Source organism: Strix uralensis, chromosome 5, assembly GCF_047716275.1.
Source record: "Strix uralensis isolate ZFMK-TIS-50842 chromosome 5, bStrUra1, whole genome shotgun sequence".
NCBI classification, from domain to species: Eukaryota; Metazoa; Chordata; class Aves; order Strigiformes; family Strigidae; genus Strix; species Strix uralensis.
Window position 1 is genome coordinate 43,031,034 of NC_133976.1, and position 14,763 is coordinate 43,045,796.

At 37.7% G+C, this 14,763-nt stretch overlaps 1 long non-coding RNA gene and 1 pseudogene across 1 annotated transcript; one reads left to right on the forward strand and one right to left on the reverse strand.

The window, feature by feature from the left end:
* Window positions 1-337: 337 nt before the first annotated feature.
* On the forward strand, window positions 338-13,332 carry LOC141944134 (GLIPR1-like protein 2; annotated as a pseudogene).
* Window positions 5,893-9,628, reverse strand: LOC141944281 (uncharacterized). The gene is made up of 3 exons (XR_012629220.1): window positions 9,223-9,628; window positions 8,598-8,714; window positions 5,893-8,515 (listed from the first exon to the last, which is right to left on the reverse strand). It is a non-coding gene; the product is annotated as an uncharacterized LOC141944281 (long non-coding RNA).
* Window positions 13,333-14,763: the final 1,431 nt, after the last annotated feature.

The window sequence follows — 14,763 nt, forward strand, 5'->3', positions numbered from 1 at the left end:
ATCACGGATAAGACCGGCATCGAGGACTGCCTGCGTGTCCGCAACAACCTCCGCGCCACAGCCCAGCCAGCCGCCAGCAACATGTGGTATGTGATAGGGACAGGCCTGGGGGTGCATGGGGGGCTCCGGAGCCCCGCCGGGGGGATGGGACAGCGGGACAGGGGTCTCTTGGTGGTCCCTGGGTGAGGCAGCCAGGATGGCATCACTGGTTTGTGTTCAAATATCATCACGTTTATTTGATAGGAAATACTGTAGTGAGGTGAGTCAGTTGTAGACAAGTGAGTCTAGACAAAACAGACATGCAGGATGAGGATGCAGTGACACAGGCCAGCTGAAGATGTTCACAGATCACCCCAAGGAGTTTCTGCTTAGGAAGAAGCAACGATTCAGCAGCAGGACAGATCCAGAAGAGTTAGGCTCTGCATCAAAAACAAGGGTATGAACTGCAATACTGGGACAGAAGGGGATTTCTGGTGTCAAGGAAGAATCTTTTCTTGTCATAACCAAAACAATTTGCACTTGAAAATTTTTGCTGGAAAGGGTTAAACAAAACTGAAGAAGATGCAGAAAAGTGGATGTTTGATGTTTAGTCTGCTTTACCACGACAGGAAAATGTGGGCAATGAGCAGCTAAAGGATGAGTACTCCCAGGAAGGCTTGGAAACATGCACGTACTCGGATAGTGATGACAAGAGAGTGCCATTTGCTTGAGAGGGTTTGAAGGCACAATGGCAGATGTGGGGGTATAACATTGGATGTGAAGAGTCTTGTGAAAGACAATGCACCCAGGTTTTGTACTCAGGAATAGGAAAACCAGGAAAAATTTTGAATAAAGGTATGCATATAGAAATATGGTTAGAAAAGATTAAAGGCCTTAGGGAGAAAACAATATTGGCAGCCAGTGGAGTTATTGTAAGATCCACATAGTAACTAAGAGTGAACTGAAATGTACAAACACCCATAAACTTTGGCAATAAAACACAGGATCTTTTACATAAGACATAAAACTAGGTATTTTAATGATAAAAGAAACTTGATGAAAACCAATCATGACTGGAAGACAAATGCCAAAGATCATTCATGTTCAGGAATCAGAAGTTTTGTTAACAGTGGCAGTGTGCCCAGGTGACCCAGAAGGCCAATGGCATCCTGGCTTGTATCAGAAATAGCATGGCCAGCAGGGACAGGGAAGTGATCTTACCCCTGTACTCGGCACTGGTGAGGCCGCACCTCGATTACTGTGTTCAGTTTTGGGCCCCTCACTACAGAAAGGACATTGAATTACTCGAGTGTGTCCAGAGAAGGGCAACGAAGCTGGTGAAGTGTCTGGAGCACATGTTGTACGAGGAGCGGCTGAGGGAACTGGGGTTGTTTAGTCTGGAGAAGAGGAGGCTGAGGGGAGACCTCATCACCCTCTACAACTACCTGAAAGGAGGTTGCAGAGAGCTGGGGATGAGTCTCTTGAACCAAGTAATAAGCGATAGGACAAGAGAGAATGGCCTCAAGTTGCACCAGGGAAGGTTTAGACTAGATGTCAGGAAGTATTTCTTTACAGAACGGGTTGTTAGGCGTTGGAATGGGCTGCACAGGGCAGTGGTGGAGTCCCCATCCCTGCAGGTGTTTAAGAGTCCGGTCGACTTAGCGCTGAGGGATATGGTGTGGTTGGGAACTGTTAATGTTGGGTTGATGGTTGGACTGGATGATCTTCAAGGTCTTTTCCAACCTAGACAATTCTGTGATTTTGTGAAGTAAGAGGTAATAGAACGAGTTACTGGCCAAACATTGGCATGTTTACCCCAAGAAGCTGTCTTTGTAGTGCTCTGATGAGTGTTTAAAGCTTTACCATAGGAGGAGTGAGTATTTGTTTCCAGAGGCTCTCTTAAAAATACTTAAAATATTTATATATCTGAACCTACAGTAGCTGTGCATTTTTACTTTGAATTAACTTTTATGTAGCAAATAGAAATCCTTAATGACCTATTTAACAAAAAAAAAAATTACATGTTTAATTGTGACAGTAATTTCTTATCTGAAGATGAAAGTGCATTTCAAACATCTTTTCAGTTGCTATCAAGTGCTCTTACAAAGTTAATTTTCAATAGTGAAGGGGGAAAAACTCGTCTACTGAAACTAGTTCTTATTTCTGTGCTGCAGCAGGAGAAGTCAATGAAAACAAAACACAGGTACTTGCCTAAATAAGGGAAAGTATTTCTTTATGAAACTTCAGCATACGATACCTATCTGTATTTTATTGCCTGACTAGCTTTATCTGATTGTTTAAAATCCAGTTATAACTTAGCAATGCACACCTATTTCACCTTTCATGTTTTGCAGACTTGGGATGCAGCTTTGGCAAGGACTGCAAGGGCATGGGCAAATAAATGCATTTTTAAACATAATGTATACTTCAGTGAGAAACATCAGTGCCATCCTAATTTCACATCAATCGGAGAGAATATTTGGGTTGGAAGTCATCAAGCATTCTGTGTTGCTGATGCCATTAAACTGTGGTACAGTGAGGTCAGATTCTGTGTTTTCGCAATGCAGAAACATAGCAAGGCTTGTGGTCATTACACTCAGGTAAGAGTTACCTTCGGTTAAATGTCCTGTATAGTGCCTACCAGATGAATCAGTAGGAGCTGTAAATAATACAGGTGTAGATACGGTTTGTAGTGACTGACAGCTTGATGTCTTTTGTAATCTCAAGCAATGGCTGTACTGCCAGTTACACCTGCACTGGTTCACCTCTTTGACTTGTATAATAATCCATTCTTCTTGTCCACAATGTTGGCCTCACTGAAAGCTTCATTCCTCGTTTTACTGTATCAGCACTACATAATCTTTATAAAATAATCAAGTTATCTAGCTGCGAAGCCACACAGTTCAGAATTCTGTAAGTTTGGAGATGCTGTTCGAAAGAATCACAGTAATTGCAGTGTCTGTGGGTACTCCTTAGTAGAAATGTTAACAGAAGGAGGAAATCTAGCCAAAGTAAATTGTATCCTTTACAAATCTTGTAAAAAAAGGAAGGGAAAAAAGAGCATCAACAACAAAAGAGGTAATTTATGTTATATTTCTGATTTCTCAGTGGTAATGCTGACAAACTTCTGATGAGAAAGTAAAACTTTTCTTTGAACACTGAATATTGTAGATGGATTTATTCATTCCCATGTTTAAAAAATAAGCTTTGCAGTAGGTTTAGTTTCATCTATGAGCAAACATAATATTTCACTGATCTAAAACAGACAATCATTTTAATGTCAAGTAGATCATATCTAGTAAAAATGACTCTCTAATTTCTCATCTCAGTATTCAAAGATGCTTAGACTGCTCTCTGTGCAAATTACAGATGAAAATACTGTGCAGTATACTTACAGCGAAACTGTTACTGGACACAGCCGTAGCTGCGAGATTCTTTTTATGTAGACTTTGGATTGTGAAATGAAAATACATAAAGTTACCAGAATCATTTACAGAGCATTTTCTGTTTGTGTCTTTTTGCACCTTTTTACATCTTTTCTCACTTCCCCTCAAGTGGTAATTCTTGTTTCCTGCCCCTGGTTCTGCCTTTAATAAACTCAAAAGCAAGGCTGGGAGATTTAAGTTTTGCTGTTAATAAGAAGCGGTAAATCTTTAGAAGATTAGAACTAGACACTATGTTAGGAAAGTATTTTTCATTATTTCTCTGGAACAATAAATGATAAAAGGTTACATAGCAAGGTGTTTCCTAGCATTTTAAAATTTGCTGTTCAACCTTGTCTACATAGAATTCTGGAGGTTTTTGCACATTTCTCTTGGAGTGATGTTCACTTCTAAGCTTTCTTTCCCCTCGTTAATATTGCTTGCTTTTTTGTTGTTACATGTAGTTAAGTCATATCGAAATGTTAATGTATTTCAGGCAGAATTACAAACGAATCTAATCACTGGAAAAAAAGGTGGAGTACATGGGTTAAACACCAATGAACATGTAAAAGTACATATGTCATCAAAATTGATAATCAAAAGACCATGCATGATCCAGGAGCCATCATGGTCTTGAAGGCTCAGACCCAAAATTGAAAATGGGTAGAATTTGCAATTATGCCTAAATGGGTAGGTTGTGTAGACCTGCTAAGGGAACCACAGCACAGAAATCTCAAAATGGTGGAAATCTCAGAAAAATATGTGAAGCTGTTACATAAAAGCCCCTGAAATGCTTAGTCCTTAATCCAGGATTCAGATAACACCATATTAAATGTTAAGATCCTTTTTGAAGAAAGTTTATGCCTGTTGAACATAGCTGCTTCTTGAAGTTATAGTTGAAGAGATGGAATTTTTGGGGATGTTCAAATCAGTTTGTCAGTCTGAGGCCTGTACTCTTCATACTGGGGAGATCCTGAGAGTAATACATGATGTCTTTTAAGTTTTCCAGAAGTGCAGTGTACAATCATCCAGATGTTCTAGGCATCTAGTTAAACTTTTTTACCTGAATTCAGTACAGTTGGGTTACTCATACGTGGAAGGTGTAGGAAGACTCTCCCAAGCAAAAGCCCTTGTTCAAACTATAAGTGATAGTAAACCATCTTCTCTTAAGTATGGCAGATAACACTCTTAGTCTGAAAAGGTGCAGTGCTAAAGCTTTCAGACTTAAGTTTACAGTAGTAATCAGCCAGCCCACTTCTAGCACACAGGAGAAGCCCTTCTTGCAGACCTGAGTTACGAATGTTGAAATTAATTAAAGGTGGTGTTGGGTAGTTGCCACTAATTTCCCTTTTGTTCCATGGAATTTACCACGGGTCATAAAGTCAGTGAATCGTACTGAAATTGTCTGTAGAAGATTCTGGAAACTTGCAGGATAGGTCACTTCATCTTGAGGGGTGAATATTTAGAAGTTCATCTTAAAAAACTTGCTTACCAGCAATTTTTTTAAATGCATAAAAAGATCAGATGCTGAAAAATGAAAATAACATGTAAGATCTCTGAAAATAATGGAAACTGTCTAGATATTAGACTAGGCTACTGTTGGGTGTAGTTTTTGGTTTATTTTTAAACTTTTTTTTTTAGGTAGTTTGGGATGATCCATATAAAATAGGCTGTGCTGTTACTCTTACGTAAGGAAGTTGCAGGAATACAAAATGCAGCAAATTTTGTTTGCAACTATTCACCAAGGTAAATTGCTGGTTTAAATGTTTAAAAAAATGAAGGCAATTGTAATGACATTTAGCTGAAAGTAAATTGGGTTATTTATTTATTGGTAGTCTTGTAAATGCAATCGGAGAAAACAATGGTTGTCTAATTCAGTTATCAAGAGAGCCATGAGCATTAGAATATGTACTTGCTTAGTTTTTTAATCTCCTAACTTTACTGATAAATCTCATTCTGTTGCTCCTAAACAAACAAATCCCAAATTCAGCTCACTGATTTCTTTTTCATATGAAACAGAAGAAATGAGAAAGTTGCTGCAGGCAACTGCTGTCAGAGCTGGAATCACCTCTTGCAGTTTTATACCTTTTTTTAATTGCACTTTACCTTTTTACACTGTATTTTTTTCCCCTTAGAAAGGATAGAAATAATAGCACAGTTAGATCAGTTGCTTTTCCTTTCTGTTTAACTGAGTGAAATAAAATTACATTATCATTTTTTGCCTATTTAATAGTTGTGAGTATACCAGATGTTATTTAAGCATTAGAAAACAGTAAATGATCAATGCAAGAAAAAGCTAACTGCAACATGTGATTTTACATTTAAATTGATATTCTGAAAAAACAAAGGCCCCAGATGGTGCTGTTCCTAAAGGAGAAATTTGAAAACACAGAGGCAGATAGTTTTAAAATACTATATTTTGTCTCATAATGATGCACAGTCCATAATCAAGCACATGCATTTGCAATCTGTCATTTTTAAAACAGACGTAGCTGTGAGCTTGCATGACAACTGTTTTTAATTTTTCTTCTGGCAAACCTGGGCCACTAGTGGGGAGTTCAGTTAGCATGAACTAAAAAGTTCATTGAGCCGTGCCCATCTCTCTTCCCGTATCACAAAGCTGGACTTGCACTTGGAATTGTTATTTTGAAACTTGCTGGGGTATGGAACGTTGTTGTTGTTCTCTTCTTAAAATCTGAACTAAAATGTTTCCAGTTGCCAGTGCAGAATAATGACTAATTGGCATCAACAGTGGTCTGTAAAGCCTTGTCACTTGAGAATTTTCTAATCTGTCACAACATACTATGTTGGTTTGCTGTGCTGTTCTGCGCATCCTGGAGAACTGATAGCTAAGCCGAATAGCTGTCTAAGATGAGGTCTAACATGCCACTGTTCTTCTGTCCACTGCTTGATACCAAGAACACTGATCTCTACATCAGCACAGAAACAAGTGGCGGTAGAGCAGGCAGACCATCTTCTTCTCCCTTCCTAAACTGTCTGGAAAAATAAGTAAACCTTAACCTTCCACCAGTCACCACCACACTCCAGATACTGGAACAGACTTTTCCAGCTTGACCTTCATGACTGCTTCTTGAGGTTTGGACCCTTAGTGCTCAGATACCCTGCTAGATAGCATTTTCTTTTCAGAGTTGAGGATGCACCAAATTAAGGATCACCTTGCCAAAATTACTTTATTCAGTGTAGCAGTTTTACACTGTAGTCCTTTTATAGACCTTTTCTGAAGGTCTGCTTCTGGGACCATCCACGTCTGAGATGCCCAGAGCATCCTTCCCCCTGTTTAAAGAGAAGCATGAAATACATGCCCTGTCCTGTCATCATTCTCATACTCAAAAGTTAGCTGCCCCATCCTTGCTACCAGGCTCTGTTTGTTACACTGTTCTTCTCATCTCTTCTACCTACTTTCCTCTTGGTAGGTGAATCTTCATCTATTACGTCCAAGAAACCTTTGGCTCTAAGAGGACCCTCAAGATCGTCCTTAGTATTCTGTTTGGAGGGTAGCAGAATCTTAGAAATGCCTTTGACAGGGTCTTGTAGGATGTCACATAGCTTACTGGACATTCTTCTCAACCATCCTAGAGAGCTTTCCCAACTAGTAATTTTTTTTTACCTAGTTGTTTTCATTTACCTAGTTTCTTTTTCTATTTTAGCTCTTCATTTTCTGCACCATAGGCAAAAAGTCCAAACTAGGAAAACTAAATGCTTTCTCACATCTCACTCTCATTTCTGATAATCATCGCTAAAGGCAAAAGGTGTAAACAACCTGGTGAATCCTGAAGGGAAGACTAGCTAGATACTGTAGTGATTTATCACTTTAGAAGATACTATATCAGTTACAACTGCCAAATTACTAAGTGTATACATTATGTGAATACAGGGTGCTGTGACATTTACATGATGTCAGAAAACGCTTGACATCTGGCAGCTTCTGGAGTCCTCACAACACTGCTGGGTGAAGGCAAGCTATCAATCTGAACTGCATTCAGTGGATCCAGTGAATCACTGGTGTCTCAGGTTGAGCACTAGTGGGTTTTAGGTGCTAGGTAGAGTTTGCACTGACCAGCCCCATGGAGACATACCAGAGGACCTCTGTTTGAGAGTTCCGTCCTGTTCCAAAATTAATGAATATTCACATATTTATTATGCTTAAGTCATTTTGAAATCACATAGTTTCCACTCCATACTATGAAGGAAGTCTCTGTTGAGACACTTAAAAATGCCGTCTTAGACACTAGCATGCGGCAGCTCTGCTTCCTATTCCAAACCCTTTTCTAATTATTTTCTTTTCATGTTTAAAGTTTGTTCATTCCATTTGTCTGTCACAGGAGGAGACAGTGATTAATCGTACACTGACTTCTAGGGAAACTAGTTTAATACATGCAAATCAGATATCCCAGCTGAAAGTCTTCATCTTCACATTCAATTTTCTCTCACACATTTGGAAATTGTATGTCAAAATTACCAGGATGGCTGTATTACAAGGTGATTAGAAATATCAAATACCATCACAGATAGATGGACTGTAGATGTCATTGAGAAGATTTTTCAGTTCAGTTCAGCCTGTTGCTCTTTTTTGTGCTTCTATTTTACTGCTCTTTAGGAACCTTTATCTTAAGTCTACTTTAGCAGATGGGGAAACGTGTCCTGGTTTGGGGGCTGTAAGTTTCCACTTACTTCGGAGCAAAGGACTTCATAATTGCTTTCTGTTTGTGAATTGATGGTGACACATTCAGGTCTTACAGAATCAGAACAGCTGTATTTACAGTTTCAGATTAGGATTTGTAGTGGTTGAGGTTATCCCAGCACTGTTAGGAAGATACCTTTAAACAGCAAGATACCTTCTTTCATATTCCTCTCAGTCTGTCTTACAGGTAGTACCTGTGATTCTTAAGTGCTGTCAATCCAAATACTGTCATTTCACCTTTTCACATCACAAGATGATTCATTGAGGTCCTGGATATTGGCAGGGATGTGATATCCCTGTTTCCTGTTTGACAGATCATGGCATCCTCAGAACAAGAGATATGCCACGTCCTTCAACAGATGTGGAAAAACTACCTCCTTGTCCCGACTTCACAAGCCTCTCAGTTCTTCCGCTAGAAGAAAAAATTACAATCTGTGATATTTCTGTGTTTCTGGAAGAACAAATAGCATCTCACTATCTTTTTGTTACTGTACCTTTCCATGCATATGACCTTCCAGGTCTCCAGTAGCTCTTTAGAAAGGGAAGTGACATCCAGTCCCCAATAGGTGGCTGTATCTGCCATTTTTAGGATTCAGTTTCTCCTGAAGAAGCTGTGGGAGTTACAATATTAGAGGACCTCAGTGGCTAGTGAGTAAAGTGGTAAATGAAAATCACTGTAAGTAAATATGAAGTGAAACACATGAGGGAAAAGGCGGTCACCTATAAAACCATGAAAATGTCAACTCAATACTCACTAGCTGTCAGAAGCAAATGAAACAGTAGTAATGATTAAATTAAACGATTACTCTTAAAGAGCAAAACATAAAACACAATAGTGTGACTTTTTATGGAGACAGCCTTCTAGTTTCTGTGGCCTAAACCAGAAAGAAAAGTGAAATTAAAGCCCGTATGATAGTCTCCCATATATTTTATTTCATTTAAGTAGCATAGTCTTCAGAAGCCACCTGAAGTTCCTTGTGAGAGTGACTTTTTTTCTCTCTGGAGAAGTTAATTCGTGCCTTGTTTCTCATTCCTTACACTTTCTCAGTGAGGCAGCATTCTACAACCTAAGCATTAACCAATCTGTAGATAGACAGAGAGATAGATAAAATTACTTACCTGTAAGGACAAAATAGGGCTTCTTGGAGAAAAAGGCAAGACCTTTCATGTCTGTGGATCTATGGCTGAGAGTTCTACCAGTCTTTCTCAAACAGGATTTCACAGTGGATTACGAACTGCGTGAAGTAATAGCGTAATTATCACTTACAGTGGAAGCCTTTGATACCAAGAAATACGTGCTGAGTTGCAGCTTAGGCAATACCTGTAGCTTCTTTGTATTGCATTCCTGCAACTGAAACATGCACAGTCACCAAGTGGGTCTGCTTTCACACCCATATGAGGCATTATGTTCTTGCCAGAGCTTCATCTTTTTGATGGATGCAGCATAGACTGCATACTGTGTTTCCCATTACCTAGTGGTGTAGTAGAGGCAGCCAGGATGATGGTATCTGCATTATCATTTTCAGCAGTTATACATAGAAGGAGCCTTTCTGAGAATGTGCAGTGGTAAGTACTGCAGGCAGATCTTTATAATTAAACACTTCAGCTTGGCTTGGATGAGATACTTAAGCATGTAAAGATTCCCCTGTCTTCACTAAGACTGCATAGTTCCTCTTGGACAGTTGCATTTTGTGTAACAATGCTCACAAGATTTCTTTTTTTTGCTAAAAAGTTGGTTTTAAGCTATTTGGGAGTGAGTCAGCTTTAAAATTTTCCACTCTAAAATCTTCATTTTACCTCAGTTAAAACAAACTCCATCCAGAACATTCTGGTTTAGTAATTTATATACCAGTGTAAAATTTGAATAAAAAGCCCGAGTATTTTCTCATAAGAAAAATAATAGCTTTTTTTAGGATTCTTTTCTTTCACAGGGACAGAACAATGCAAATTAAAAGAAGGAAAATTATTCTGATGTTTTTAATGAATTGTCAGCAATTTACTGAATTTTCAGTGTATTTACTTCAACGGATGTTTTAAGTTGTTTAACAAGTGATTTAAAATTATGTATGAAACTTTTCTTTTTCCTTTGTAGTGGTAATTTTCCAAGATGACCGTACATAGAAGGAAAATCCTGCACTAATTGTGCAAAACGGGACATCTGTGAAAATACTGTGTAGTAAGTAAAAACAAATGTAAAATGCAGTATGTAAAAGGAAATAATACAACCATCTACATGATAAAAAATGTTGCAAGCTTTGTTTTACTCCTTGCTGGTACTCACTCAGGTCCAATTCACTCTTAAGGCCATTTACATTCAGGAAACAGATAGTTCATGTTTTATGGAATCTAGGCCTCAGTGATCATTATGATGTCTTTGATTATTGACAGGTATAATTCATGATTGTAGATAAATGTATTATTGTTTCTATTGCGCTCTAATACTCTGCTGACTTCATTAATCATACCAAAGAAATCATCTGGCTACGTACTTTTTAAAGTAGCATTTAGCAGCAACTCTTGAGTAGTTCAGAAACTGCAAAGCTACTAATCAGTTGTATTTAGACTAAAAAATTTAAATTGTAGTTACTGAGTCTGTTGCGACTTTGTGCAGCCGCAGCAAAATTACACTTGAGCATTGGTATAGCTGATGCTTGTACACTCTGTAAGCAGTCACAGTAACTGTGGGAGAGTCATTCTGGGTCTGTAATTCATGATAGAGTTGTAAAAGAAGTGATTCACAGAGGCATATTGTCTTTCTCACCTGATTATGTCTGTGGGAAAAGGGACTGCATACTGATTTAATTCTCTAGCTATAAAGTATTTTCCCCATGGCGAACAGGATTCATTCCTTAAACTAGCTAGTTCTTTTAACTCTTTTCTTGTCAAAAAAAAAAAAAAAAAGAATTAGAGTCATGAATTGCTAAGTATACATCATGTTTTGATGGAGTGAAACGTAAAGAGATGGTAGGTCGTCTCTTTTCAGAAAGCTCTAGACCTGACAACTTCCACCCACTGGGAACTCACAAGCTAGAAGTTGCCTGTGGCTCAAGTTAGGACATATGTTTTTACATTTTCATAAACTGGGGCTAAGGCTTGTGGTTTCTGTTTAACAGCTAATTATTATATTTGCTCAATATATATGTTAGGATAACTTTAAAAAGATTCAGTGTTGCGGGAGAATATCGGACCTGCACAACTCTATGAGAGTTACATCAAGCAAAGCCGTTTATTTTTCTAATAGTACATACTTATGCTCTCGCCAAAGCTCTTGCTTCATAATTAGCAAATCAGCAATTAGACAGCTATCAACCTTTTCTCCTATCAGCATAAGACCACTCTAACACGTGCTGTGCAGACCAGTCAACTTCTTGTTCCCGCGCTGTTCACGCGGTGGTAACTTCTCACAGTCCAGTACTTTTCCACAGTTCAGTGTTGCAGCTGTCCGTTGTTTTTCCCTGCCACCTTGGCACAACTCAGCAGTTTCTTATCTTTCTCCCAAGGCCTGTTTCTCATCAAAGCCTAGCTGCTTCTCAGAAGCTGTGCAGGGCTGACAGGCCGATGTCTCCCACAGTTCAGCAGTCCTGTCGGTCTTAATTTTTAGGTAGCAGACAGCTCTGAAAAACATACAAGGAATACCAGGTTATACCTGATCCCAGGATTAGGCCCCACTTAGGAAATAGTCTGTCTCCCATTCTCATCCATAAAAGTGTATTTGATAGTATTTACTAGCTCATATGTATATTCTGAATATTAAACAGTATTTATTATTTTGAGAAAGACAAAGGAGAGAGGGTTCAAACTGAAAATAAAGGAGACTGTATAATACATCCCTCTCCCCCATCCATGTCACTGTCACAAACAATAATAGCTTTATGGAGACATTAATGTTATGAAGCATTGGTTTTAGTTTTTATGAAAACATTTTAGCTTTTTTTATTTCTAAGGTTTTCAATGGGAATTCTCAAGAGTTTTTCAAATTCTATTGATTCTAAATCTGATGAGTTTATTTTCACTAGCTAGTAAAGATTTGAGGAGAGAGAAGTCATGGCTGGCTGGTAAAACTGGGTTTTTTTTCCCTTTTTCCAGGAAATCCAGGACGTGATAAAATTATCTGTATGTATTACAATTTTACACTGCTACTTACATTCCTCAGTTACTTTGCATATACATACTCCAAATAAATCTTATGTTTATGTGCTTATTTATAGCTTATTCAAGATGGCACCCCCCCTTGGAGTTCAGCTTTATATGCGATGAGGTTTGTATCAGTCTTGTAGTTTTGAGAGAATCGCTGATGTTTCTTTCTTCTGTAGCTGTTTATTTTATCAAAAAACACTTCACGAACATGCCTATGTCCACCTAACTGGATTTAAAACACATACTGTCTTCTGAAGATACTCGCTAATGAATTAAGCACAAAAGTCATACTGACATGACTATAAAGACAACTTTCTCGGACAGTAATTTTGTTGCTATTATTTTATGCTCCTTAGAGAAAGCTCACATGCCAAAAGAAGTGAAATTATACGTGGGTAAAACCCATATTGTGAAAATATTAAGCTAAAGATGGTATCTCATAAGGTTTGGAGCCTTATTTTTAAATACCAAATTTCCCGAAACTGTGACATACTCTATTCCTGGAATTCAAAGAGAAAAGTATGTGTCAATTAAACAACTGTTACAATTCATACTAAGCTAATATTTCAAATCATAATTGTTTAATTTAGATGTTGAGACAAAGCTAGCATCACAGTATGTACTCAGTCCTGTTTCCTAGAGTGACAGAATGTTCTGAATAAAATGTGTAAAGTAAGAAAATTTTATAGATAGATGGTTCTTGAGAAGTCTTGATATTTGTGAAGTTAGTACAACTTGATATTTATAAGGTAAAGCATTTATTGCTCTTCATTTAAAGTGTGATGCTTTAGATTTATCATTAAGTATTTTGTTCCTAACTCCTAAACCTTGTGATTAATTTTAAATTTTTTTATTCCTTGTTTTAACATGTACCATTACATAGCATAGTATATTTTCCTGTTTTTAAGTGTTCTAAAGTTTTAGTAATAAATTTTATTTTATCCTGAAACTTGCTTAAGCCCATTTAATCAACACAGATTTTACTTTTCTATATCCAAGACATGAAGTCTTTCATTAGTATGCTTTTATTTCACCTTCTCCAAAAGACAGGTGAAACCTATACAAGAATCTGAAACTGTTTTTCTTACCAGTATAGCAAACTAGATTCTTTCACGGTTATATCTTAGTCTTGTCTAGTGAATGCCAATATGACTGTATGAAAGTTCATTATTATTAGGTAATGTTTCACCATTATTGTAAAATGAACAAATAAAAAAAAAAAGCCAACAAAGTCAAATTCTGCTATTTTCTTAATGTTCAGAACTCAAATTGAGCTTAAAGGGAGCTTCCATGAGTTCAGCTTTAGAAACAGTCTCAAAGAAAATGAACTAGACTTTTATTGTAGATGAATTTAAAATTAGTCATGTGCTAGCTATTCTGTAAGTTTTTTTATTTTAAAATTACTAAAATACAGAACAGACTTTTCAAATACAAGTTTTATTATTTAAAACTTGGATTACATTCTCGAATCTAGAAGCCTAATATTATATACCTAAAACCATAAATAGGTGGCTCCTACACAGAAAACTATGCAGTATGAAAGTTCTTGAGCAGTGGCTGTTCCCACTGATTTACCTGGAAGTCGCTGATATTCACCATCTCTAAAGATAGAATCGTTATTTAGATGCCATATTAGGGTTGAAAAGCTTACTTCAAAGCTAAATATTGGATGTCTGTAAGAAAAAAAAGTTTCCTTAGTAGCTGAAATACAAAATTTGGTACTACAATAAAGTTCTTTCAAATTTTGAAGTGTTAATATTGCATAGTTTTAGGATGCTGCTTTTTTACAAACAAACTCCCCCATTTACATTAAAACATAAGTTGTCCTACTTGCAGCTGTGACATAGCCTGGAAGAAATTTGTATCTAACACAGCAATTCCTATCCCTGAAAGTAATTCAGTCACTCCATTACAGTTAGGACTGTAACACAGGATGCCTTGGAGAGAAGGCAAAGTTGAAAAAGAGCTCTGCAGTCTCTCAGAGCTTTAGAAGAACCTTGGTTCCTACTGGCCATATTTATGCGTGGTACCTTCTGGCCATATTTATGCCTGGCTGATAGTAGGCCTTTCATCTGAAACATAGTTCTAGTGTTTTTCCTGAGCTAAGCAGTGTGGAGTTTGCAACACTGAATGATGTGCAGATAGTGATGCCATCAGATCCTGTTTCAGTAAATGAAGTAGTTTTCTATCCATGAGAATATTTTTTCATTCTGCTTTCCTGAACTTGTGATATTAGGTTTCTGTCCTCAGTGTGGCTTCATGGTGTCCACACAAAATGCATATAGTTTGCCCTGTTCCCTAATTTGGTGTCTTTGGGAGAAAAATCTATGAATAGCTGAGAGCATAGTTCACTCCAAGATCCCCTTTTTAAAAATAGCATGGATGTGGACTGTAATGGCTTGCTGTATCTTCCCTCAGGAGATTCCCAAGCAGTATTCTGTAATATTCCAGTAGTGTTGTAGCAGTTGAGCTTTCACACCTCCATATGGCTGCTATGCACCAACCACTTCTGGTGTTATGCTG